We start from the raw sequence: 26,862 nt of genomic DNA on the forward strand, positions 1-26,862 counted from the left end.
GGATGAACCATCTAAAATGATTAAGTCATATCCATGAAACCAGGGTGAGCCTGACACAAAACACTTGCTCATGAAGGGAGCATGTGTCCTGAGGATAAAGGTTGAGAATCTGGGTAGGCATATTATTAACTTCAGGTAGCTGAGGGCAGAATAACTGACAGTGGAGTAGAATTCTAAGCAAGGAAGGAAGCAAAAGGTTTAAATCATAAACCTGGAGCACCTGGATAGTGAGTAGAGTGTAAGAAGGAACAGGGCAAGCAATTCAGGATTAGAGTCATAAATAATCTTGGGGATTACTTAAATCATCTTTTAGCATTCTTACCTCTTTAGTTTGGAACCAGCTTTTGGATTATAGAAAGGATCAGATAGTTGACATACAAGGATTTGAGTGAGAGTGTATATTATTTTCTCTGTATTTTATGGGCTCTTTACTTTAAAATGAAATCCCCAGAAATCCTACCTTAACTTTTCCCCCACCTAAATTTCTGCTGCCAAGAGCCTATCCATTCTTTTAAATATGTCAGGTTCAACTCCCTTATCTTTGAAACAAGTTGCATGTACAGAAGCCTGCAGTAGTCCTGGAGCTTCCTTCAGACAGGGTGAAGGGAGTGAGCTCTCTTCAGGCTACCTCCTCCCACTGAACCAGGCGTAGGAGCTGGCCTCAGCAGCCTTAGGGGTTCAGGACTCTGTTCAACATGAATCTGTGGAATTTCTCTCTGAATTTTGGGGAGAGAGTATTCTGTAGAATATAGTACGGGACTCTGTCAGTGAGGCATAGCAAAAAGTACTGGAAGACTGGCTGGATGTGCGTGAATGGTGGGATCTGAAGGTATGTAGGAGTGGGCATCAAGGTTTCTGACCTGGCTCTTAAATTTTGACAGCGTTAGGGGGCACTCATGTGCCAAGTAGAGAGTCTTGAGGGGTAGCGCTAGTCCTTGGCCCTTAGAGGTGTTCTGAATGTTTTTGTATGTAGCTCAGAGCTCTTTTGCAGGCTGATGGGGATTCATGAACATAGAGTACTTACTGAGGAACGGTGTGTTCTGTTTTGAAGATTGGATGGAGTGGTTATGTGCACAGACTGGGCAGTCTATGGCCTGGTTATCTAGTCTCTGTGAGGTGAGGCACCTGCATTTCCTTCCTAGGGCCATGCTGGGAAAACCAACCTAAGAGAGCTGGAGATCATGACTACTGTTAGTGATTTCCCCGAGACTGCTAACTGTCTTTGCTTGCTCCTTCTGTTCTCTTAAGTCCCATGGCTGTAATGTCCTGCCTTCTATTTTCTGCTTTGGGACCTTCAAATTCCATAATTCATTCAGACTTCTCTTTCTAGAGACAAGGTCTCGCTATGTTGCCCAAGCTGGAGTGTGGTGGCTGTTCACAGGCGTGATCATAGCACACTACAGCACTGAACTTGAGCTCAAATGACCCTTCTGCCTCAGCCACCCAAGTTGCCGGGATATAGGTGTGCACCATCACACTTAGCTCAGACTGCTCTGTCTAGATTACTTAATGCCCAGCTTGGCTCTGGCTTTACATAGTACTCTAATTATGACATTGACAGCCAGCTTCAAGTAAGGGCCTTTCTTCATTAGCCTTCTTCCTAGAGCCATGGTTTTGAAGCTTTAGTGCATCAGAATTACCCATGAGGGTGAGAGAGGGGGCGCTGGATACTTGTTTAAAATGCAGATTTCCTGGTATCAACTGCTAGATACTCTAATTGAGTAGGTTTGGGGTGGTGACCAGGAATCTGCAGCTTGATCAGCCTCCCAGGTGATTCTGACACCAGTCATCTGGTCTCCAGATCATATATATATGTATTTTTTTGAGATGGAGTTTCGCTCTTGTTGCCCAGGCTGGAGTGCAATGGCACGATCTTGGCTCACTGCAATCTCTGCCTCCCAGGTTCAAGCAGTTCTCCTGCCTCAACCTCCCAAGTAGCTGGGATTACAGGCACCCGCCACTATGCCCAGCTAATTTTTTTTTTTTTTAATTTTTTGTATTTTTAGTAGAGACGGGGTTTCACTATGTTGGCCAGGCTGGTCTCGAACTCCTGACCTCAGGCAATCCACCCACCTCAGCCTCCCACAGTGCTGGGATTACAGGTGTGAGCCACCGTGCTCAGCCAAAGATATCTATGATATCTATTTTCTCCTTTTTTTTTTTTTGAGACAGAGTTTTGCTCTTGTCGCCCAGGCTGCAGTGCAATGGAGTGATCTCAGCTTACTGCAGCCTCCATCTCCCAGGTTCAAGAGATTCTCCTGCCTCAGCCTGCAGAGTAGCTGGGAATGCAGGCGTCCACCACCACACCCAGCTAAATTTTTTATTTTTATTTTTGTATTTTTAGTAGAGACAGGGTTTCGCTATGTTGGCCAGGCTAGTCTTGAACTCTTGACCTCAGGTGATCCACTTGCCTCCCAAAGTGCTGGGATTACAGGTGTGAGCCACTGCACCTGGTCCTCCAGACCATATTTAGAGAAATTTTGACTTAGAGGACTCTGCCACTTCTCTACCCTTAAAGGGGCAGGGAAAAGATTTGAGTTCTTTACTTGGATCCTGCAGTATCTGGTCCCTGCATGTTTCTCAAGTCTCATCCCAGGCCCCTTCTTCCCTACTGCTGGCACCTTCATCTGCTCACAGTTCGTTGACCCCTTCTCCAGCAGTTTCTGGCCTGAAGGCCTTTGCAGTGCTGTATAGCCTCTGCCTGGAACACTCTTTACTGTGCATAATGCCTCAATTAACTATCCCTAGGTTTTTTTTTGTTTTTTGGTTTTTTTTGAGACAGTCTCACTCTATCACCCAGGCTGGAGTGCAGTGGCATGATCTCAGCTCACTACAACCTCTGCCTCCCAGGTTCAAGCGATTCTCCTGTCTCAGCTTCTCGAGTAGCTGGGACTACAGGCGTGCGCCACCATGCCCGGCTAATTTTGTATTTTTCATAGAGACGGGGTTTCTCCATGTTAGCCAGGCTGGTCTTGAACTCCTGACCTCAAGTGATTCACCTGCCTCGGCCTCCCAAAGTGCTGGGATTACAGGCATGAGCCACCGCGCCCGGCCTGTCCTTTGCCTTTAATTGTCAAGTAAGCATTATCTCCTTTTGAAGGGCTTTTCTGGCCGCTCTATATAAAGAAACTGTTAGCACCCCATTTGTTTACATAAGACCACTTAACTGTTTGTCTTTCTCTCCTGGTGGGTTATAAGCTCTGAAGGCAGGGAACTTGTTCCTGGTTATGTATTTTCAGGGCCTAGTATGTAGAGGCACTCAATAACTACTTGTTGACTAATCCACATTTTTATTTTCATGTTAGTATCTGTGTTGTTGGATTGTGTGTCTGCACAACTTTTTTAAATTGAGACAGAGTTTCGCTCTTGTTGCCCGGGCGGGAGTGCAGTGGAGCGATCTCGGCTTACTGCAGCCTCTGCCTTGCAGGTTCAAGCAGTTTTTCTGCCTCAGCCTCCCAAGTAGCTGGGATTACAGGCATGTGCCACCACACCTGGTTAATTTTGTATTTTTTTTTAGTAGAGACGGGGTTTCACCGTGGTGGTCAGGCTGGTCTCAAACTCCTGACCTCAGGTGATCCACCTGCCTCGGCCTCCCAAAGTGCTGGGATTACAGGCGTAAGCCACTGTGCCCGGCGACTATGCCCAACTCTTGCCCTTTGTATGTATTGTTGCCTTTGCCAGAAACACCCTTTCTCATGTCAATTTGGCAGATTCCTTCTTGTCCTTTACTACTTCTTTAAGCATTTCTTTGACTTCTGAGACAGTGCAGGTTCAACAGAGACAGCACTTTGTCCTCTTTAATAGGCTTTTTTTTTTTTTTTTGAGATGGAGTCTCACTCTGTTGCCCAGGCTGGAGCGTGGTGGTGTGATCTTGGCTTACTGCAACCTCTGCCTCCTGAGTTCAAGTAATTCTCATGCCTCAGCCTCCTGAGTAGCTGGAATTACAGATGTGCGCCACCACACCCAGCTAATTTTTGTATTTTTAGTGAACATGGGTTTTACCATGTTGGCCAGGCTGGTAGCAATTTCCTGAGCTCAGGTGATCCGCCTGCTTCGGTCTCTCAAAGTGCTGGGATTACAGGCATTAGCCACCACACCTAGCCTTCTAACAGGCTTTTCAACCATATATTGTGATTTTACCTGTGTAGGAGATAGATGGTAGCGTCTGTCTTTTACAGTTGACAACCCAGAGGCTCTAAGACAGGTGTCCCCAACCCTAGTCTGTGGCTCATTAGGAACAGGTTGCACAGCAGGAGGTGAGTGAGTGGTGGGCGAGTGAGCAAAGCTTCATCTGTGTTTTTACAACCATCACTCGCATTACTGCCCGAGCTGTGCCTCCTGTCAGATCAGCGCAGCATTAAATTCTCATAGGAGTGGGAACTCTATTGTGAACTGAGCAAGTGAGGGATCTAGGTTGCATGCTTCTTATGAGAATCTAATGCCTGATGATCTGTCACTGTCTCCTATCTCATCTAATTGCAGGAAAACAAGCTCAGGGCTCCCACTGATTGTACATTATGGTGAGTTGTATGATTATTTCATTATATATTACAACATAATAATAATAGAAATAACGTGCACAATAAATGTAATGTACTTGAATTATCCTGAGACCATTCCCTCCCCTTTGTCCATGGAAAAATTGTCTTTCATGAAACGGGTCCCTGATGCCAAAAAGGTTGGGGACGTCTGCTCTAAGAGATTAATTAACTTGGAAATGGCAGAACTGATACTTGAACCCTGATGTATCTAAGGAGCCCTCATTTCTACCTCACTATGCTCCCTCTAAGAAAACCAATCAGTGTGCATACGTATGTAACAAACCTGCATGTTCTGCACATGTAGCCCAGAACTTAAAGTATAATTAAAAAAAAAATTCAATTTACCATTAAAAAAAAAAAAAAAAGAAAACCAATCAGCAGACTGAGAGACACTGAAGTGAAAAAGGTGCTTTTAAAAAAATTAGTTGGTGGGCCGGGCACGGTGGCTCACGCCTGTAATCCCAGCACTTTGGGAGGCCGAGGTGGGCGGATCACGAGGTCAGGAGATCGAGACCATCCTGGCTAACGTGGTGAAAACCCTGTCTCTACAAAAAAAAATACAAAAAATTAGCCGGGCGTAGTGGCGGGCGCCTGTAGTCCCAGCTACTCAGGAGGCTGAGGCCAGGAGAATGGCGTGAACCCGGGAGGCGGAGCTTGCAGTGAGCCGGGATTGGTGCCACTGCATTCCAGCTTGGGTGACAGAGTGAGACTCTGTCTCAAAAAAAAAAAAAAAAAAAAGTTGGGTAATAAAACTTAAAAAAAAATTTCTGGCCAGGTGCGTAATTTCTGCCTATAATCCCAGCATTTTGGGAGGCTGAGGCGGGAGGACCACCTGAGGTCAGGAGTTCAAGACCAGCCTGGCCAACATGGTGAAACCCTGTCTCTACTAAAAATACAAAAATTAGCCGGGTGTGCTGGCAGGCGCCTGTAATCCCAGCTACTCAGGAGGCTGAGGCAGGAGAATCGCCTGAACCTGGGAGGTGGAGGTTGCAGTGAGCCAAGATCATACCGTTGCCCTCTAGCCTGGGGGACAAGAGCGAGACTTTGTCTCAAAAAAAAAAAAAAAAAAATTTCTTCGGAGTCCAGGCGTGGTGGTTTACACCTGTAATTGTAGCACTTTGGTAGGCTGACGCAGGCTATCACTTGAGGCCAGGAGTTCCAGGCCAGCCTGGCCCACATGGCAAAACACTGTCTCTATAAAAAATACAAAAATAACTGAGTGCAGTGGCGCGTGCCTGTAATCCCAGCTACTTGGGAGGCTGAGGCAGGAGAATCGCATGAACCCGGGAGGTGAAGGTTGCTTGAACCCAAGAGGTGGAGGTTAACTCCAGCCTGGGTGACAGAGTGAGACTCAGTTTCCTCAGAGTTAAACACGTAAAATGAATAATTTTGACAAGAAATTTATAAAGACAGCAGAGTGTAAAGGGTGACCATAGCATTGAGAAGATGATGTGTATTTCATGTATTTCCTTGATCATATCCGTGATTCCTTGTGGTACTGATAAAGCCAACACATACAGCCTGGTAGAAATGAGCTTGGCCATGCGTGTTGGCTCACGCCTGTAATCCCAGCACTTGGGGAGGTTGAGGTGGGCGGATCACGATCAAGACCATCCTGGCCAACATGGTGAAACGCTGTCTCTACTAAAAATACAAAAAATTAGCTGGGCATGGTGGCATGTGCCTGTAGTCCCAGCTACTCGGGAGGCTGAGGCAGGAGAATCGCTTGAACCTGGGAGGCAGAGGTTGCAGTGAGCTGAGATTGTGCCACTGCATTTCAGCCTAGCCACAGAGCGAGACTCTGTCTAAAAAAAAAACAAAACAAAAAAATCGTTTTACTGGCTGGGTGCAGTGGCTCATGCCTATAATCCCAGCACTTTGGGAGGCCGAGGCGGGTGAATCACTTGAGGTCAGGAGTTCAAGACCAGCCTGGCTAAAATGATGAAACCCCATCTTTACTAAAACTACAATAATTAGCTGGACGTGGTGGTGCATGCCTGTAATCCCAGCTACTTGGGAGGCTGAAGCAAGAGAATTGCTGGAACCTGGGAGGCAGAGGTTGCAGTGAGCCAAGATCACACCACTGCACTCCAGCCCGGGCAACAGAGCAAGATCCTGTTTCAAAAAAAAAAAAAGATACATAATGGATGGTTGGTTGCAGGAAGAAGAAAAATGACACAGATATACATAAACAAGCTGATGTGGAACAATCTCCAAGATCTGTCATTAAGAGAAAACTAAAGAAAAGTGCAAAATTGTATTTATGGTTAGTGTGCTAGTGTTAGCATTTATATGTAAAAAGAGGAGAAACTCTGTATACTTGTTATATACCCATACGGTTTCTGAAAATTTTCTTTTTCTTTCTTTCTTTCTTTTTTTTAAATAGAGATGGGGTTTCCCTGTGTTGCCCAGGCTGGTCTAGAACACGTGGACTCAAGCAATCCACCTACCTTGGCCTCCCAAAGTGCTGGGATTACAGGCATGAGCCACCATGCCTGGCCTTTTTGTTTTTTAATATCCTTCTCTGTTGCTGAATTTTTTTTTTTCCCATATGAACATTACCTTTTTAAAAAGAGTAGTTGTGAGCTGGGCGCGGTGGCTCACGCCTATAATCCTAGCACTTTGGGAGGCTGAGGCGGGCAGATCACCTGAGGTCAGGAGTTTGAGACCAGCTTGCCTAACATGGCAAAACCCAGTCTCTACTAAAAATACAAAAAAATTAGCTGGGTGAGGTGGCGCACGCCTATAATCCCAGCTACTCGGGAGGCTGAGACGGGAGAATCACTTGAACCCAGGAGGTGAAGGTTGCAGTGGCAGGGAGCCGAGATTGTGCCACTGCGCTCCAGCCTGTGTGACAGAGCAAGACTCTGTCTAAAACAAAACAAAACAAAAAAAAGCAGTTGTAAAAAAACACACATAAAATTTACCATCTTAACCATTTTTAAGGGTATGAGAAATTGTAAAAAACAAACGTAAAATTTGCCATTTTAACCACTTTTAAGTCTTTACGTTTTGGTAGTCTTAGGTATATTCACATTTTGTGCAACGGATCTCCAGAACTTTTTCATCTTGCAAAACTGAAGCTCTGTACCCATTAAACAACAACTCTTCTTGCCCTACCCCTCCTTTCTCTCTGGTACCACCATTCTACTTTGTGTTTCTATGAATTTGGATACTTTACTGCCTCATATAAATAGAGTCATACAGTATTTTTGTGTGTGTGATGGGCTTATTTTACTTAGCATAATGTGTTAGGGTTCATTCATGCTGTAGCATGTGACAGGATTTGTTTCTGGTTTAAGGTTGAATAATAATCCATTTTATGTATGCATCATAGTTTAGCCATTCATTCATCAATACGTTGCCTTTTTAAAAATTTTAATTTTTAATTTTTTTGTAGAGACGGAGTCTTGCTATGTTGCCCAGGCTGGTCTTGAACTCCTCACCTCAAGCGATCCTCTCGTCTTGGCCTCCCAAGTGTCAGGATTACAGGCATGTGCTATCACACCCAACCTGATACATTGCCTTTATAAATTTTTTTTTCTTTATTCTAAAAACCAGAAAAAACAAAACTGGATACATGTGCAGAACATGCAGGTTTGTTACATAGCTGTACGTGTGCCATGGTGGTTTGCTGCACCTATTGACCTATCCTGTAAGTTCCCTCCCCTCACCCCCACCCCCCAACAGCCCTGATGTGTGTTATTCCCTTCTCTGTGTCCATGTGTTCTCAATGTTCAACTCCCACTTATGAGTGAGAATGTGTGGTGTTTGGTATTATGTTCCTGTGTTAGTTTGCTGAGGATGATTCCAGCTTCATCCATGTCCCTGCAAAGGATATGATCTCATTGCTTTTTATGGCTGCATAGTATTCCATGGTTTATATGTACCATATTTTCTTTATCCAGTCTATCATTAATGGGCATTTGGGTTGGTTCCATGTCTTTGTTATTGTAAATAGTGCTGTAATAAACATACGTGTGCGTGTGTCTTTTTCTTTTTTTTGAGACGGAGTCTTGCTCTGTCGCCCAGTGGCATCAGAGTGCAGTGGCACGATCTCTGCTCACTGCAACCTCCACCTCCCAGGTTCCAGTGATTCTCCTGCCTCAGCCCTCCTGAGTAGCTGGGATTACAGGCGTGCGCCACCATGCCTGGCTAATTTTTGTATTTTTAATAGAGACAGGGTTTCACCACGTTGGCCAGACTGGTCTCAAACTCCTGACCTCAGGTAATCCACCTGTCTCGGCCTCCCAAAGTGCTGGGATTATAGGCGTGAGCCACCTCGCCTGTCCTGAGTGTTTTTTAAAAGTACTTTGCTTCACCTTATAAATGTGATCCTGAAAAGCTGGGTATAAACATTGTATGTATATATATGTATGTATGTATGTATGATGGATAGTTTAAGGGGTGGTTAAATAATATCTTAGTTAACTTTACAGCAAAGAGGAGACTCTTTTTTGTCTTGTGAATGATCCCCAACTTTATGTCTCAGATGTTTGTATTAGAGATTTTTCTTGAAGTAAAACATACCTCTACTAGGAATGGAACCAAAAAGGGGGAGATGTGGTTATTTGAAATTGAAGATAGCTGTATATACCAGGACATCCTATCGTTTGTCTTACTTTACCCACTTCTCCATTTGTTTTACCAGCATCTTTGTTTTCCTGTTCCATGCACTAGAAATCTTGGAGCCCTCTTATTATTTTTTTATTATTTATTTATTTATTTATTTATTTATTGAGACGGAGTCTTGCTCTGTCACCCAGGCTGGAGTGCAGTGGCGCGATCTCGGCTAACTGCAAACTCCGCCTTCCGGGTTCACGCAATTCTGCCTCAGCCTCCTGAGTAGCTGGGACTACAGGCGCCTGCCACCGCGCCGGGCTAATTTTTTTTGTGTGTATTTTTAGTAGAGACGGGGTTTCACCGTGGTCTTGATCTCCTGACCTTGTGACCCACCCGCCTCGGCCTCCCAAAGTGCTGGGATTACAGGTGTGAGCCACCGCGCCCAGCTATTTTTTATTTTTTGAGACGGAGTCTCACTCTGTCACCCAGGCTGGAGTGCAGTGGCACGATACCGGCTCACTGCAATCTCCGTCTCCTGGGTTCAAGCGATTCTCCTGCCTCAGCCTCCTGACTAGCTGGGATTACAGTAGAGACGGGGTTTCACCATTTTGGCCAGGCTGGTCTTGAACTCCTCACCTTGTGATCCCCACGCCTCAGCCTCCCAAAGTGCTGGGATTACAGGCGTGAGCCACCGCGCCTGGTGAGCCCTCTTATTTTTATAACATGCTTCCTATGTGTTGATTTTGTTTTCCCTATTGGGGTAAATTTTTGAAGGCAGGAGGCATCTCTTATATCCTGTAGTGATGAGCATAATACGAGTTCAATAAATACACATTTGGCAAAGATGAGAGAGGTGGAGAGAGAAAGAGGTTCCTCTGCTGAAGAAGTGTGATTACTTTTGGGTTTTGTCTACCTCATGTGGTACCCATTTCTAGCAGGGAATTTCTTCCACTTGCAGACCAAGTGTGTTGGGGACTTGAGATGCGTACATGAGTGTTTGTGATGTTTCCTGCCGAAAGCACAGGTAAGAGAGCTGAAGCCAGATTGGGGCCTGAAGAATCAGACTTGATAGTTTGTAGACTTCTGTGATAACCCTGAGGAGAGAATCTCAGGTTTCTATCCTCTGCTTAACAACAAGCCTGAATATTTAACTATCAGCAGGGCAGCTGGACCTGAATGTGCTTTAGGCGTCTTAAATTCAGTAGTACATAGTAGGAATGTTTGATAAAAGTGATGTTACTTTTTTTGTCAATAGTGTATGAAAGCACTTAACACAGAGCCTGGCTTATAGTTGGTGTCCAAGAGGTGACAGAGAGTATATGAGAAATGTTTTGAAGTAGTTGAGTCTTTCCCTGAGTGCCCTGCCTCCACTCATGTGCCTATACCCCCCACCCCAGGCTAAAGATACAGGCACTAACAATGTGGATTTCACCTTTGGGAAGTTTCCAGTTCCTTGTTTGTGGCATTATGCTCAAACAAGAAGTGTAGTCTGCTCTTACATATGTAAGAGCAGATAGATCTGAACCCTGGCTACCCTCACCCCAGACTGAAAATGTTTGAATCAAACTAACATGTCTGGTCACCCTCTGCAGCTTTCTTCGTAGGGACTTAGTCTCAAGAACCTTAGTGGGGAAATCTGTGAATCTCTGCGGTAAATGGGCAAGGCGGTGGATATGGGGGGTTGAGCATGAATTAACTTAGCCAGGATAGCTTATGAGTACAGGCATGGAGGAGAGGACATGGTAGGGGCCAAAAAGGGCTTGACTCTGTCCTTTCTGCTCATAGAAAGATGTAGGCCTTGTGTGCCAAGGGTAGAGCTCTGGCCTCCTGTGGCCTTTCACCTCCATATGATGAGCCAGGCTTGCTCCCAGCTGTCCCTGCAGGGCATCTTGGGTTTTGTAGGGGATGAAAATAGGGAGTCTGAGTCAGGTGGCCTTGCTTCAAATCCTGCAGGTGTGCAGGGAGGAGTTGTGCCTCCCCAGGACCTGTTTCCTATGTATTGAAATAAGAGGAATCCCATCCAGATTCTGTGGAGGTTTCCTTCCATCCTTCTTATGTCCCTTTTTCACACTGTCACTGGCCTGGCTTCTGGGAAGAAGAGAGAAAGGATTAGAGAAATAAAGAACTTGAGGAGGTGTGTAGATTTGCTGTCCTTAAATTCTTTCTGGAGCAAAGTATAGGTATTGGGAGGAGGATCAGTGAATGGGTGCGTGAACAGATACGCTGCTTATACTGTTGCCTGGCACTCAGCCTGGACCCTTACTCAGTATTATTAATCTTGTTAGATGTTGGTCTACTCTCCCAGTTGGAATATGAGCATATATATGTGTAATTTTATATCAGTGGAGTCATATCTTGTTACTGTTTTACCATCTTTTTTTCACTTGATTTCACTTGATTGAGGACATTTTCATGTCAATAAATACAGAATAAATGGCTGAATTATAGTTCAGTGAGTGGATATAATACTGCTATTATTCTCTAATATTTAATCCATTTATTTTATCTGTTATCAGTGGGGTCTTCTTTGACTCCCGTAACAAGATAACAATCCTCTTTTCTTCCCTATCTCTCTTCCCTTCTATATTTTTCTCTATAGCATTTAGCATCATCTGATATATACTTTTCTTATTTATTTGCTTATTGCCTAACTTCTCTCCATTAGAATATAAGCTCCATGAAGACAGGGATTTTTCTTTTAAAGATTGTTTTATTATGCTAGAATCAGGCAGCATCTCATTCTATATCATAGAATGAGTGTTTCTCCCCCTTTTTTTTGGAGACAGGGTCTCGCTCTGTCACCCACACTGGAGTGCAGTGGCATGATCTCATCTCACTGCAACCTTCACCTCCTGGGCTTAAGTGATCCTCTTACCTCAGCCTCTCAAGTAATTGGGACTACAGGCATGTGCTGCTTCACCCAGCTATTTTTAAAAATTTTTTCTAAAGATGGGGTCTCAATGTGTTGCCCAGTCTGGTCTCAAACTCCTAGGTTCAAGCAATCCTCCCTCCTCAGCCTCCCAAAGTGCTGGGATTACAGGTGTCAACCACCACACCTGGCCCTTTTTTCTTTTATCCATGCTCTATACTTGGTATTGAGAACAGTTCCTGGTACATCACTGATGCTTAATAAATATTTGTTGAGTGAATGAATTTGTTGGACATTTGGTATATTTATTGGGCTTTTTATTTGCAATATTTTGATTATTGTGAGCATTCTATGATAAACACTTGGTATATACATCTTTGCATGCTTGTGCACTATCTCTTTAGGATAAATTCCAAGAAATTTGCCAGCTGAGTTAAAGGGTATGCATATTTAAAATGTCAATTCACGGAGCCAAACTACCCTTAAGAATATAAACTTCTATTAGCACATGAGATTGCCTGTTTTCCCATGTTTTTAATAACATTGGGTGTTGTATTTTTTGTCTTCCTCATCTGACAGGTGAGACGTGGTCTTGTAACACAGTGGTTAAGAATGTGACTTTGGAGCCAGCCTGCTAGGGGCTGAATTCTGACTCAGCCATTTACTAACTGTGTGACCTTAGGTAAGTCATTTACCTTCTCTGTCCCTCAGTTTCATCTCGGTAAAGTAGGGATAATGATAGCACCTATTTTATAGGGTTATTGTGAGGAATAAATCCAAGTAAAATGCTTAGAATAGTAACTGAAACATAGCACTCATTAGGAATGCTTTAATTTTCATTTATTTGAATATTAAAGGTTGAATTTTCAGAGGTGTTTTGGACCTTTGTATTTTTTCTTTAAATCACTTGTTCATGACTTTTGAACTTTTTTTTTTCTTTTAGAGACAGGGTCTTGGTTTGTTGTCTAGGCTGGAATGCAGTGGTGCAATCATAGCTCATTGTAGCCTTGAACTCTTGGGCTCAAGAGATCCTCCTGCCTCAGCCTCGTGAGTAGCTGGGCCTACAGGCGCCTGCTACCACACCTGGCTAATTTTTTATTTTTTGTAGAGATGGGTTCTTGCAGCCCAGACTGGTCTTGAGCTTTGGCCTGAAGTGCTCCTCCTGCCTTGGCCTCTCAAAGCATTGGGGTTACACGTGTGAAGCACTGCACCTTGCCTACACATTTTTTCCAATAATTTTTTAAATTAATTTGTAAGAGTTAACATGTCGACTATCATATATAATATAGAATTGTTCCCATTTTGTCATTTCCTTTCAACTTTGTCTATGTAGCTTTTTTTCTGTGTGCAAATTTTACATTTTTAGGTAGTCAGAAAATCTCTTCCCTTGTAATTTTTTCTGCTACTAGACCAATGTTTAGAAAAAAGCGTGCTTCCCCACCTCAAAATTATAAAAATAGTTACTTGTTCTTTTTGAGTACTGTGTGTGTTTAAATCTTTAATCTTTAAATTTAAGTCTTTGATCCATCTGGTATTTATTTTGATATGAAGAGAGTGGTTGGGATCTGGCTGTATTTCTTTTTTCTTTTTTTTTCTTTTTTCTTTTTTTGACGAAGTCTCACTGTTGCTCAGGCTGGAGTGCAATGGCATGATCTCGGCTCACCACAATCTCTGCTTCCTGGGTTCAAGCGATTCTCCTGCCTCAGCCTCCCAAGTACCTGGGACTACAGGCACTCGCCACCATGCCCGGCTGATATTTGTATTTTTAATAGAGATGGTTTCCCTATTTGGCCAGGCTGGTCTCGAACTCCTGACCTTGTGATCTGCCCACCTCAGCCTCGAAAAGTGCTGGGATTACAGGCGTGAGCCACTGCGCCCAGCCTTGTATTTTTTTCAGTTTGGGTAGCTGTCCCTAATTCATTTGTTAAAGGAGAAGCAAGAGCAAGAACCTTTAATCTGTTCTCCTCTTCCCTAATTTGAAAGTAGCTTGTTATTTTGAATATCACTTTCTCTGAAATAGCACATCTCCATCTCAGAGAATGGATTTAATGTTTGGATACAGCCAAAAGTCGTTTCATTACCAAACGATGGGGTGAATATACCATGTAAAGCAGTTTGGGATCAGAACTCACAGTCTGAATTGTAAGTGATGAGACTGCTGTCTCTCTGCTACAGCTTCTTGGCTGGCTCTGAAGGCTCTTTGAAGGCAGATCCTAACCAGGGGACTGCTTTGAAGGGCCATTGTTCATTTGGAATGATAAAGTCTATGTTGTTCAAAAAACAAATGCTTGTAGCAGGTATTTTTTCACTCCAGACTGAGAATATTGGTGGGATATTGATAAAGGGGTACTGAATGGTAATAAACATGTGCTCTAGCTCTGCGCTAATCAGCTTATTTCAGAACTCTAGTTTGATTCAGTTTCTTGCCTCTGACTCAAAATGGAGGGAGAGTGATTTTTACATAAGAGAACACACCCACATATCCTTTTGGCAGCAGCTACCTGCCAGAGATGTTGAAGAAGAGTAGCCAACCTTTACACAGCACATATTGTGTGCCAGTCATAGTCCTAAGTATAATACCTTACATGTATAAACTTATTATAAGGTTGGTGCTCTGTACCGAATTGAATAGTATCCCCCAAAATTCATGTTGTCCCAGAACCTATGAAAGTGATCTTACTTGGGGGAGAGGGGAGGGGGGAGGGATAGCATTAGGAGATATACCTAATGCTAAATGACGAGTTAATGGGTGCAGCACACCAGCATGGCTGGTTAGTTACATGTATACATATGTAACTAACCTGCACATTGTGCACATGTACCCTAAAACTTAAAGTATAATAATAATAAAATAAAAAAATAAAAAAAAAAAAGAAAGTGATCTTACTTGGAAATAAGGTCTTTGCACATATGATCAAGTTGAGATGAAGTTTTACTGGAAAGTCTTAGTCTAGTGACTGGTGTTGTCATAAGAAGAGAGGGACACAGAGGGAAGATGGCCACATGAAGATGGAGGCAGAGATTGCAGTTATGCTGCTGCAAACTAAGGAATGGCTCTGGCCCTCCAAGGGTTGCTGATAACCACCAGAAACTAGAAGAGACAAGGAAGCATTCTTCCCTAGAGCCTTCAGAGGGAGCATGGCCCTACTGACACCTGGATTTCAAACTTGTAGCTTCCTAAACTGCAAGAGAATAAATTTCTGTTGTTTTAAGCCATATAGTTTGTGGTAATTTGTTATGGCAGTCCTAGGTAATTAATGTACACTCTTACCATCTTCATTTTCAGATAAAGGAAACTGAGGCCCAGAGAAGTCAAATACTTTGAGATCTCTGTAGGCCCCTACTGTGCTGGCTGTGCATAGATTCCATACCTCCTGCTGTTGCTGTTGTTGGGTCTCCACCTTTACCATGGCCATCACCTCCTGACAGTGCTGGAGCTGAGCTGCTGGAATAACTTTTCTTTTTTCTTTTTTTTTTTCTTTTAAGACAGAGTTTCGCACTGTCCCCCAGGTTGGAGTGCAGTGGTGCGATCTCGGCTCACTGCAACCTTTGCTTCCTGGGTTCACGCCATTCTCCTGCCTCAGCCTCCCAAGTAGCTGGGACTACAGGCACCTGCCACCACGCCCGGCTAATTTTTTGTATTTTTAGTAGAGATGGGGTTTCACTGTGTTAGCCAGGATGGCCTCGATCTCCTGACCTCGTGATCTGCCCGCCTCGGCCTCCCAAAATGCTGGGATTACAGGGGTGAGCCACCATGCCTGGCCTCTTTTTTTTTTTGAGATGGAGTCTCGCTCTGTCACCAGGCTGGAGTGCAGTGGCGCGATCTCGGCTCACTGCAACCTCTGCCTCCCGGATTTAAGCAGTTCTCCTGCCTCAGCCTCCTGAGTAGCTGGGATTACAGGCACACGCCACCACGCCCAGCTAATTTTTGTGCTTTTAGTAGAGACGGCATTTCACCATGTTGGCCAGGATGGTCTCGATCTCTTGACCTTGTGATCCACCTGCCTTAGCCTCCCAAAGTGCTGGGATTACAGGCATGAGTCACCACGCCTGGCCTATGACTTGTTTTTCTAACACACCAGGCCATAGCCTTTCTTCATGTTTTGCCTGCTTCATACTGTAAATCAGAAACTCCTCTCAGGAGGCTTCTGACTGTAGCCTGACCATCTCACCTGATCTCTTCTCCAGTCCCTCTTCCCCTCTCCCCTTTATTTTCCCTTTGCTATTTTTACTTTTCGTGCAGTGTCAGAGAAGTGTAGTGACTATGTCGGGGGAGGATCCCCCAGCTGCCTCTGGTAGTTGGTTTTATACTTCCCACTTTTGGTGTGCTGTACCTTCTAGAATTTCTGTCAGTAGACAATTCAAATCTTGTGTTTTTCTTTGGAGCTTTCAAGATCTTGCACATAGCTTATAGTTACATGGCTGTGAACAGAGAATGGGCAGTTTCATGGTGGCATTGGCTGTGAGGGCACTTACATTGATGAATTCAACCCACCACAGTGGCTGTCTCCCCTGTCAAAGTGAGTGAGGGGATGAGAGCATTTTCTGAACCAGCTCATCTTCCTGAATAGCTTCTTGCATGCCCCTGGGCTTTTCTGTTGGCATTTAATTGCTGGCTGTGGAATCTTGCCTGTTTTCCAATATAGACCTTTGGCTTTAGATCCTGTTCTTGTTCTTACCCACTCTCACTAAACTGAACTCCAGGAACCACATCTCTTTTGTTTGCTGCTGTATCCCAGGACTGAGCAAAGGCCTGATGCTTACTAACACCTCAGGAAATATTTATTGAATGAAGAAATGAATATTGACCTGGAAAGTTCAAAGTCTTGGTTTTCCTTGCTTCTTCCTGAAGTCAGGGGCCAGATTAAGAATTTGTTTAATAGTCTTAGGCAATAGAAAAATTATTATGTCCCTCATACTTTCATCCCTCCGTATGTATTTTAAAAACAGCGTAAATGCAAAACAAGTATAAAGAAACCTAGCAAAATATAAAGAAAATGCAGCAAAATTCTGATTTTTACCTTGGTTACCACTTTCATAAATATAAAGTAACTTAAAATATTTGTTGTTGTTGTTGTTCTTGTTTTGCCAGTTCCCTGAGCACATGCTGTTGAGTAATCCTGCCTGGACCAGTCCTTCCCTCACCCTAGACTTCACCTTCAGTTCCCCTTTATACCACCTGCTGAAGCTGCCAGCCAGCCTTTTCGACCACCCTCCCTCCCCCAGGGGTGTTTGGCTTCTCAGACCCCAGCCTGAGCTAGTGCCCTTGGCTTCCTAGGGTCTTGCCAGGAAAGCAAAGGAGAACATTCATACCGCCAAAGAGTACCTAATAATAAGAACTCCCATCCTGAATTGTGATTTATAGTCAGCATAGCACATGTGTCAGGTGATTATACTTAGGCTGATTTTAGCCTTAATAATCTGCTTCTGTGATCCTGTATGTGGGAAGCCTAGAAATTTCTCTGTGATCCTCCTTCCTGGATCACTAAGAGACAAGTCAAGACATAGGTCCATTCTACCACCTGTGTTAATCTGGGCCTTGTTGAGACCATTTAAAGAAAGGTGTGATGCTAGAAGTAAGGTCCAGGCCTCCTGCACACTGTTTCAAGGCTGTGACCATAGTCAGATCCTGTTGCTTGAGTCCAAAGAGTTTAAAATAGTGTTGGAAACCTCCTAGGGAAAAAACAAAAAACAAAACACCACATCTTCCTGGGTAAGGAAGTGACATGTGCTGACTAGAGCAGGAGGGGTAGCCAAGGCTCCAAGTTCTATTCTGGACCTGTTGTTGATTCGAGGTGTGACATTCAGCAATCTGAGCTGATGTTCTGTAGCTCTGATTGGTTTCTCATCTTCTGCAGAGAGAGTGAAAGAGGCTGTTCTTGCAGGGGAAAAGGTGAACACTGGTCTTCTGTCCTTTAGGAGAGCTTCACCATTACACGTCCTGCCTCTCATTTGAATTTCCAGGCTTTTTTAGAGTCTCGCTCTATTGCCCAGATTGGAGTGCAGTGGTGTGATCTCGGCTCACTGCAACCTCTGCCTTTGGGTTTAAGCGATTCTCTCACCTCAGCCTCCCAAGTAGCTGGAATTATAGGTGTGTGCCACCATGCCTGGCTAATTTTTGTGTTTTTAGTAGAGACAGGGTTTCACCATGTTGGCCAGGCTAGTCTCGAACTCCTGACCTCAAGTGATCCACCCACCTCGGCCTCCCAACCAGGCTTCTTTTTTAAATGCAGAAACCGCCCACCCCCAGAGTTAATATGGAAACCCAGCAATGTTGTTTATGTTTTACTTGAATTCGTTTCATCAGAATTGCATTCCTTTTAACAGTGTGATTAGATCAGCTCTTAGAGGGGATGGCAGCTTCAGTAGGGTTTAGGAAAGGAAAGGAATATTTGTGTGGGGCACACACCTTGGCTTTGATAGCTTGAGGATACCAGGTACATGATAATTTAGATGGATAACAGAAACTTGTGTCCCTTGAGAGCCAGGCATATATTAGATGCTTTCATACATTATTTAATTGTAATACAAACCAATAAAGTATTCCCATCTTTTGCACATGGGCAAGCTGAAAGTCAAAGAAGTTATGTAACTTGCCCAAGGTCACACAGCTAATAAAAAGGCTGAGCTAGGATTTATTTCTCCTCAAGTCTGTACAACGCCAAAGCCCATGCTGTTTTCACAAAGCTTTTCTGTCCCTGGTGAGATTTAGGAAAGGAGGGTAGGAGAAAGAAGGGTGATGAGATGCCATCTTTACCCATCTTGCGATTTTGCTTGTTGGGACGTGTTTAGCCAGAACATTCTGTTTATAGAATACTAGATTCTATATATAGAGATGCTGCAGCAACATATGTGGGAAATATACCAATTGGCTGTAGGTGAGGATTTCAAAAAGCCTTTGTTCTTCATCACAGCATAGGCCACACGTGTCAAAACACCACTGGTAATTGGTTTACTGCTTAAGTGGCTCTGTCCTATCATCTACATAAAATCTGTTGATGTGGCTCACAAAGTCAGGTGTGATGGGGCCAGAGGTGAGGGTGTGGTGTATCCTCACTGCATGTACTGGAGCTGGTGGCACCTGTTGTGTGACTACTACAGTGAATGATTACTGAGTAAATAAGAGGTGTCTCAGCCAGGCGTGGTGGCTCACGCCCGGAATCCCAGCACTTTGGGAGGCCGAGGTGGGCGGATCACCTGAGGTTGGGAGTTTGAGACCAGCCTGACCAACATGGAGAAACCCCGTCTCTACTAAAAATACAAAATTAGCTGGGCGTGGTGGCTCATGCCTGTGATCCCAGCCACTTGGGAGGCTGTGGCAGGAGAATCGCCTGAATCCGGGAGGCGGTGGTTGCCATGAGCCGAGATCGTGTCATTGCACTCTAGCCTGGGCAACAGGAGTGGAACTCTGTCTCAGAAAAACAAAACAAAAAATTAGGTGTCTCCTTTTTTTTTCTCCAAGGGAGACCAGATAGCAGTGGGTGCTGGCACACATCCAGGGATCCTGGCCCCTGGGCTAGCAGAAGAGATGGCTTGAAGGTGTCAGGTGATGGAATAAAAAGAGCTGGTCTGTCAAGTGGTATAATTTCAGGGGACCAAGAATGTGTCCTGCCCCTCAAAAACTTGCCCTAGCTGTTTGCTATTGCTTGGAATCCCACAATTGAAATTTCTTTTTCTTGATTTAAATCTTTGAGACCCTATTAAAAATGAAGAGACTCCAGGAAGAGTTTTGATTGTGAAACATTTTGGTCATGTTAACTGGAAGTATGAATGAGTTTATAAGATTGATTTCTGAGAACCAGACTGAGGAAGGGATAGAGAGGAGAAGGCACTGTGCCCCTAGTTGCAGGGACAAGAAGGAGACACCAATGAGTTTGAGATAAAGGCCTTGAAGAGAGATGCTGGGTCTCTAAAGAAATACTTGGTTTCCTTCACAGTTTTGTCTGAGAAAAGACAAGCAGCTGAGGGTGCTGGTTATGGAGGCCCATGACCCCAAAAGAGGTTGTGCTGAGTAGATAGCCCACCAGCATGTTCGGATGGAGGCACAATGTTGTCTGGAGAGCAGCTGACAGCTGTAATGTAACCAGGAGTGCTGGACCTTTGGGTCTGTGGTTTACTGTGATGTACTGAGACAAGACTGTCACAGATCTTAGAAGGGGGAGGCACAGCTTCCGAGAAATGATGCAAAATGGTGGCGCAAAAGAGGCCACCAGTGGCAACAAGGGCAGGGCATTTCCTTCGTGGCTGGTGGTCACGGACAACTTGTGGTCTCAATTTCCCAATGAGCTATGCTAAGAACTTTACCAGAAAGCAAAATAAGCCATGCAAAAAGCGATGACAAAGCACTTGGGGTATCCATGCAAAGGTGCAGTTCCCCCTTGTCCACTAATTTTGTGGAGCCAAAAGAGCTGATCCAGAAGCTGCAAAGATAGTCCCTGTGATTAAGACATACAACTTTTTTTTTTTTTAAATGCGAGACTCTGTCTTACTCTGCCACCCAGGCTGGAGTGCAGTAGAGCAATCTTGGCTCACTGCAACTTCCGCCTCCTGGGTTCAAGTGATTTTCCTGCCTTAGCGTCCCAAGTAGCTGGGATTACAGGCGCGCACCACCATGCCCAGCTAATTTTTGTATTTTTAGTGGAGATGGGGTTTCACCATGTTGGCCAGGCTGGTCTTGAACTCCTGACCTCAGGTGATACACCCGCCTCGGCCTCCCAGAGAAGGCATACAGCTTTTTTGGCCTGAGTTCTTCCAAAGAGAGACCCTTCCTAGTTGACTTGGCATCATCTTTCATTCACCAGTGTTCTCTAACTGCCTTTATGATTAGAATTCTCACAGCGTTTTCTCCCCCAAGGGCATATTTTACAGAGGCAACTCAAATCTCAGTGCCTTTCTGAACTCCTTACAATTGGGTTTATAGATGCCTCCACCCTGAGGTTCAATTTCACTGTCCATGTTCCTATTCTAAGTCTGGAGCACTTTATTTTTGATCCAGACTTTTGGCTTCACTGAGGCCTCTTGGGTTCTAGCTAATTTTTTTGGACACATTTCCCTAGTGGGCAGCCTAGGAATGGCCTGTCCTCCCTATCCCCCAAAGTTTGGCAAGGTCTGTACCCCCTACCTTAATGGAATCAGCACTACTTGAGATTTCTGAACATCCTACACCGTTTCCTCTCCCCTCAACCCCTGCAGCCTCATACACGAGGTCTAGTGGAAAGCAGGATCTGCTGATCACTAGGATATTAGAGCCAGTGTCTCCAGTAGGGAAGAACTCCTGGGCATGTGTTCTATGCCCTGAATGACAGCTCTCTGCCTATCAGTTTCTGCTTTCCCTCCATCTCACCTTTATTTTGGCTTTTACCTAGAAGTACAAGCTTTGTCTTGTTCCTCTGCCTGGACTTCCTAACCCTGTCCAGGACTAAAGCCCTGCTGTCAGTCCCTCACCAGGGACTTTCCACACTTTCCCTGGCCAGGTCACTTATCTGATACTAGAGCCTTTTCTTGCATCTAGGCTTTAGTAGGTAGAGTTCTGTCCATGCACAGATCTCCCTGTGTTGACCACCTTGAACTTCGCCTAGTGCTCTTTGTGCTAATTAGATGCCATGCTAGTCTGTCCTGCTGCCTTCTGGAACAAGGCTCTTAGCTTTGTTGAGCTCTTGCCCTGGATTTCATGTTAGCTGTCCAGCTGCCTGCACCTCAAAAAGAGTTTTTAATATGCATTGTAAAACTCCAAAAGGGAAATAGAATATATAACATTTTTCAAACGTATTTAACTAGAGATCCATTTTTTTTCCTGAAGGAATATTTATTAAAATCTTACAGAATATGTGTTTGGTGGAATACAGTTTTGGAAAGAGTGAATCTTTATCCCAAAGGAATGGACATCAAATAGAGTAATTCCAGATGAAGATAATGTTACTATTACCTTCATCTGCAATTCCAGATGAAGGTAGTAATCACTATTTCCTGTGTGTCTGCATAAGGATAGCTCTAATCCGCAGTGGAACTCTAAAATAGGGAGGAAGGAAGAATTCTGCATTCTTTCTTCCACTTTGAATCCTCTTCTTCCCAATGGAAACAGGAAGTGGTAAATGCAATGGTGCCATCACGGCCATGGTCGTCACTGGCTTCTGGATACAAGATAGGAGGGCTTCTCTGAGGCTCTCTTCCCTAGATTGGACCTCTCAGAATTTCTCTAGAGTGCTCCTGAGCACCCTTCCTTCTACTCTGGGACTATATTCATCTCAGCATCAGTCTCAAGTTTAACTGCTAGTTCAGGATTTTGATGTTACACATGGGGATCAGTGCCAAATGGGATGTAGCTCATTTTTATGGAATGGGTATGACATAAATTTTCTCCTTTCCCTATTAAATTTCTCTTCTATATCTTGTGGGCAGTCCAGACTATAATTTTTTTTCAATCCTTGAATGGAGATAAGCTCATGCTCTGTGGGCAGGGCGGTGTTACAGGTGGGTCGCCATTTAAATCTGACTGGGTGGGTGACCACGTACCAGGAATGGAAGTTGGCTTAGCTAGTAACCAAAGAACAAGCCAGTTACTTCCCCTGCATGCCATTCCCAACCAGCACAGCTGGGGAAAGACCACCTGAAAGAAATCTCTAAGACTTCTGATGAAGAAATTACTAGGTCCTCTTGAGACCCTCATGTATGTGTCTTTATTGTCGTGAGTGAGATCATTAGTTGGCTGATCTCAGTTGGCTTAGCTAATCATAAACTAGATGGAAAGGCTCAGCTTTGACCATGACCTTAGATATGGATGGACCATGTCCTTAGGTATGTTCTTTGAACATCCAGTAAGCAGCATTCTCCATAGACAAGCCCCACCCTTGGGGCCTTAGCCTATGGCATTTGTCCATTTTTGCCACTTCTTCTGAAAGACTATGGTTTTAACTGAAGACCAGGGAGTCAGCTCGCTTATAGGAAAGTGGGAAGAGGGCTTGAAATGGGCATTCAGAGATCTTAAATAGAGCTTGTAGTTTATTTGGTCAGTCTACAAGTATTTGCCACGTTAGTTTAGTTTAGTTTAGTTTTGAGTCGGAGTCTCACTCTGTCACCCAGGCTGGAATACAGTGGTGTGATCTCGGCTCACTGAAACCTCTGCCTCCCGGGTTCAAGTGATTCCTGCCTCAGCCTCCCGAGTAGGTCAGATTACAGGTGCCTGCCACTGCACCCGGCTAATTTTTGTACTTTTAGTAAAGACGAAGTTTCACCATCTTGGCCAGGCTGGTCTTGAACTTTTGACCTCGTGATCCACCTGCCTCGGCCTCCCAAAGTGCTGGGATTACAGGCGTGAGCCACCGTGCCCAGCCGGTATTTTCTAAGTATTAATTGGCTTATAACTGTGGAAAACTTGTTAACAGCTTTAGGAAGGCTGTTAGGGAAAGTCTTAGGTTGCAGTGAGCTGAGATCAGGCCATTGCACTCCGGCCTGGGTGACAGAGCAAGACTCCATCTCAAAATAAATGAATAAAAATTTAAAAAATAAAGAGACAAAGTCTTGCTCTGTCACTCAGGCTAGAGTGTGGTGGTGTGATCACAGTTCACTGCAGCTTCAAACTTCTGAGCTCAAGCAATCTTCCTGTCTCAGCCTCCCTGAGTAGCTGAGATTACATAGGTGGGTGCCACTATGCCCAACTGTCTCTACTCCCTCTATATACTGTCTCTAGATGATGGCATCTATATTTATTGGTTCAGCTACCACTAATACATCAAGTACTTTAATACCATCATCCTCCACCTAGATTTTTCTCTCTTCTGAGTTTCTTACTCATAATAGCCAAACACTATTGGCATTGTAACCTGGATAGCTCTTAAGCGCCTTAAACTCAACATGTCTCAAGCCAAATTATATTGTTCATCACACCATTCTCTTTCCCTTTCCAAACCTCCTCCTCCTCCTCATTTCCTTGATTTAGGAGCATCACTGTCTAGCGTCATTTGTTAACATGCTTTTGCATTACTGTTTTCTATTCCCCCACTGGGAATTTAATAGTCTCCGGTTGTAATGTAAGATGTTTAGGATGTGGTTCTTTCTTTTCTTATTCAAGAACAATGAAAGGTTAAGCTGAGATTCAGACTCTAAGTAAAATGGAAGTCCTGGAGAGGAAGCATCTGAGGGCTAGAACCTTGGAAGAAAACGTGAGAGTTGACTAAGGCCACCCTTAGGTGCAGTAGGGGCCAGAAGACCTCTTTAGGAGCATGCAGAATGGAGAAGAGGTGGGGCATATGATCCTCAGTTTGTTTCTTGTGCAAGCAGAGTAATTGGCACCTCCCCTGCTGGCTGTTTCTGTAAATCACTGTGGAACCTCATGTAATCTGGTTTAAACGTCTAAGGATTGAGCATCCTAGTATAACCCATCAGCTAGCTGGAGTCATCCTTCTCCTTAAAGTTTTGGCTGAAAATGTCATTCTTCAACTTACAGCAAGTTGTTCTGATTCCTTCTTCAGATTTCTTCAAATTCCCAGGAGCTCTGATTTTGAGCTCTTGCTTCCGTTGAATTTGTTTAGATTATGGATGGTTTACTAGATCAAGTACACTGACCCTGTTTCCATCCACAATGATACAGATGTAGAACTCCCAGCTAAAGCCTTTATATGCGTTGCAGACTTTATCAAAGGTTTGGGATAATGGAGAGAATTCAACATTGCAACAAAGTAAGCAACTTGAATTCTAATACTGGTTATTCCTGTTCCTCAGAGTACTTTTGCCCACCCCTCCACTAGGGATTTGTCATTATTCATATCACCCACATATGTTGGCTTTGTTTTTTTTTTTTTTTTTTGAGATGGAGTTTTGCTCTTGTTGCCCCGGCTGGAGTGCAATGGCATGATCTCGGCTCACTGCAAACCTTTGCCTCCCACGTTCAAGTGATTCTCCTACCTCAGCCTCCCAGGTAGCTGGGATTACAGGCATGTGCCACTATGCCTGGCTAATTTTTGTATTTTTAGTAGAGACAGGGTTTCTCCATGTTGGTCAGGCTGGTCTCGAACTCCCAACCTCAGGTGATCCGCCCACCTCGGCTTCCCAAAGTGCTGGGATTACAGGCGTAAGCCACCCCACCCAGCTGGCCTTGGTCTTTTATCATCTTATCTTTCTCTCCTCTGCAAACTCTCCTTAGCATATTACCACTAGAACTCCAAATACTTCTGTCATTCTATTTTGCAAGCAATTTAACTCTCTCAAACTCTTCCTCCTAAAATCACTTCTGGGTTCACTTCTGTGTGTCCAGAGCCTACCAAGGGGGAATAAACAGCTTCATACGCTTTTTTTTTCCCCTTGAGACATGGTTTTGTTCTGTTGCCAAGGCTGGAGTGAAGTGCTATGATGTCATAGCTCATTGTAACCTCAAACTCTTGGCCTCAGGCAATCCTCCCACCTTAGCCTCCTGAGTAGCTAGCACTTACAGGTGATCACCACCACACCTGGCTACTATTTTTTTTGTCTTTTAGTGACAGGGTCTTGGTATGTTGCCCAGGCTGGTCTTGAACTTGGTATGTTGCCCAGCCTGGTTGCCCAGGCCACTAGCCTCAAGCAGTTCAACTTTCTTGGCCTCCCAAAGTGTTGGGAATACAAGCATGAGCCACTCTGCCCAGCCTTCCTGCATTTCTTTAGCTACACAAAGAATAATATGTAGACCCTCTGATGTTTACTTTTCCATTATCTTCCGTCTTTTGAAGGTATTTCTTGTTTTGAGTAGCACTTACTGCTTATCTGCATAATGGTTTTACATTGAAGGATCTATGGAGGAAAAATAGGATATTCTAGGTAAAAGCAACAATAAAAGCAGCAACCTTCATAAAACCTGTTGTGGACAAATGAAAAAGTAGTCCAACTGGGCAGAAGAATTCTTGTCAAGGAGGAGAGCTCACAATAGATTAGAAAATCCAGAAACAGACCTAGGTTTCAGCAGGAAAGGATAGTGTTAGGACAAATGATACAGGACAGCTGGCTGACAAGAAAAAAAATTTCTGTCACCATATAGCAAAATTAATTCTAAATGGATTACAAGTTTTTACATAAAAACTAAAGTAATAAATGTACTAGAAGATAATTTTTTTTTTTTTTGAAGTATGGCACTAAAGGCAGAAACTATAAAGGAAAATATGTGATGAATTAGCTAAAAAAAAGTAACAGCATAAGCAAAAGTAGATGACAAACTGGTTAAAAACAATTTTCAACGTATCTCTAATGTGCACAGAGCTTTTACACGTTAATAGGAAAAAAAATACCACAAAAAAATGGGCCAAAGTCATAGAAGAATAAATTCAAATGTGACTAACAAAGCATATAGAAAAAGGCTATTTCAGCCAGGCGCAGTGCCTCATGCCTGTAATCCCAACACTTTGGGAGGTTTTTACAAAAATGAATTAGCCAGGAGGGGTGGTGCACACCTGTAGTCCCAGCAGTAGCTCAGGAGGCTGAGGCACGAGAACGGCCTGAACGCAGGAGGCGGAGGTTGCAGTCACCTGAGATCACGACACTGTGCCCCAGCCTGAGTGACAGAGCAAGACTCATGCCTGTAATCCCAGCACTTTGGGAAGTTGAGGCAGGCAGATTGCTTGAGCTCAGGAGTTTGAGAACAGACGATAACAAGTCACTGATTATGCCAAGGTGTTTATCTACACCAAAATTGGAAGGTTACCTATCATGATGGAAATGGGGCTAACTGGAAAGGGGAGCCACTCCTCTAGAAGGGGAAGATGGATTTGTTTCCTGGAGTTGAATTTGAAGAGCTAGAGGTACATCCAAGAGGAAATGTTCCATAGGCTGGAGATTTCCATTTAGAGAAAAAATTTACTTCTAAAGTAGAAGCAATAGGTGGGAGTGGAGACTCCCTAGATTTGGCACCTTTGACAGGCTTGGAGGGGA

General features: G+C 44.1%; 1 protein-coding gene across 30 annotated transcripts in view; it reads left to right on the plus strand.

Moving 5' to 3' along the window:
* ASPRV1 (aspartic peptidase retroviral like 1) overlaps nucleotides 1-26,862 on the plus strand; it is a 136,227-nt gene that overhangs the window by 22,253 nt on the left and 87,112 nt on the right. For 9 of the 30 annotated variants that reach the window (XR_010149407.1, XR_010149391.1, XR_010149409.1 and 6 more), the window contains 2 exons: nucleotides 7,942-8,033; nucleotides 12,553-12,655. The gene's annotated coding sequence lies outside the window, so the exon portion shown is untranslated. Of the gene's footprint in view, nucleotides 1-4,482; nucleotides 4,521-7,941; nucleotides 8,034-10,062; nucleotides 10,129-12,552; nucleotides 12,656-15,259; nucleotides 17,035-17,065; nucleotides 19,676-26,862 lie in introns of those variants that run through there. The other 21 variants (XR_010149398.1, XR_010149399.1, XR_010149396.1 and 18 more) reach the window with 8 other exon arrangements.

This window comes from Pan troglodytes, chromosome 12 (genome assembly GCF_028858775.2).
Source record: "Pan troglodytes isolate AG18354 chromosome 12, NHGRI_mPanTro3-v2.0_pri, whole genome shotgun sequence".
In the NCBI taxonomy this organism is placed as follows: domain Eukaryota; kingdom Metazoa; phylum Chordata; class Mammalia; order Primates; family Hominidae; genus Pan; species Pan troglodytes.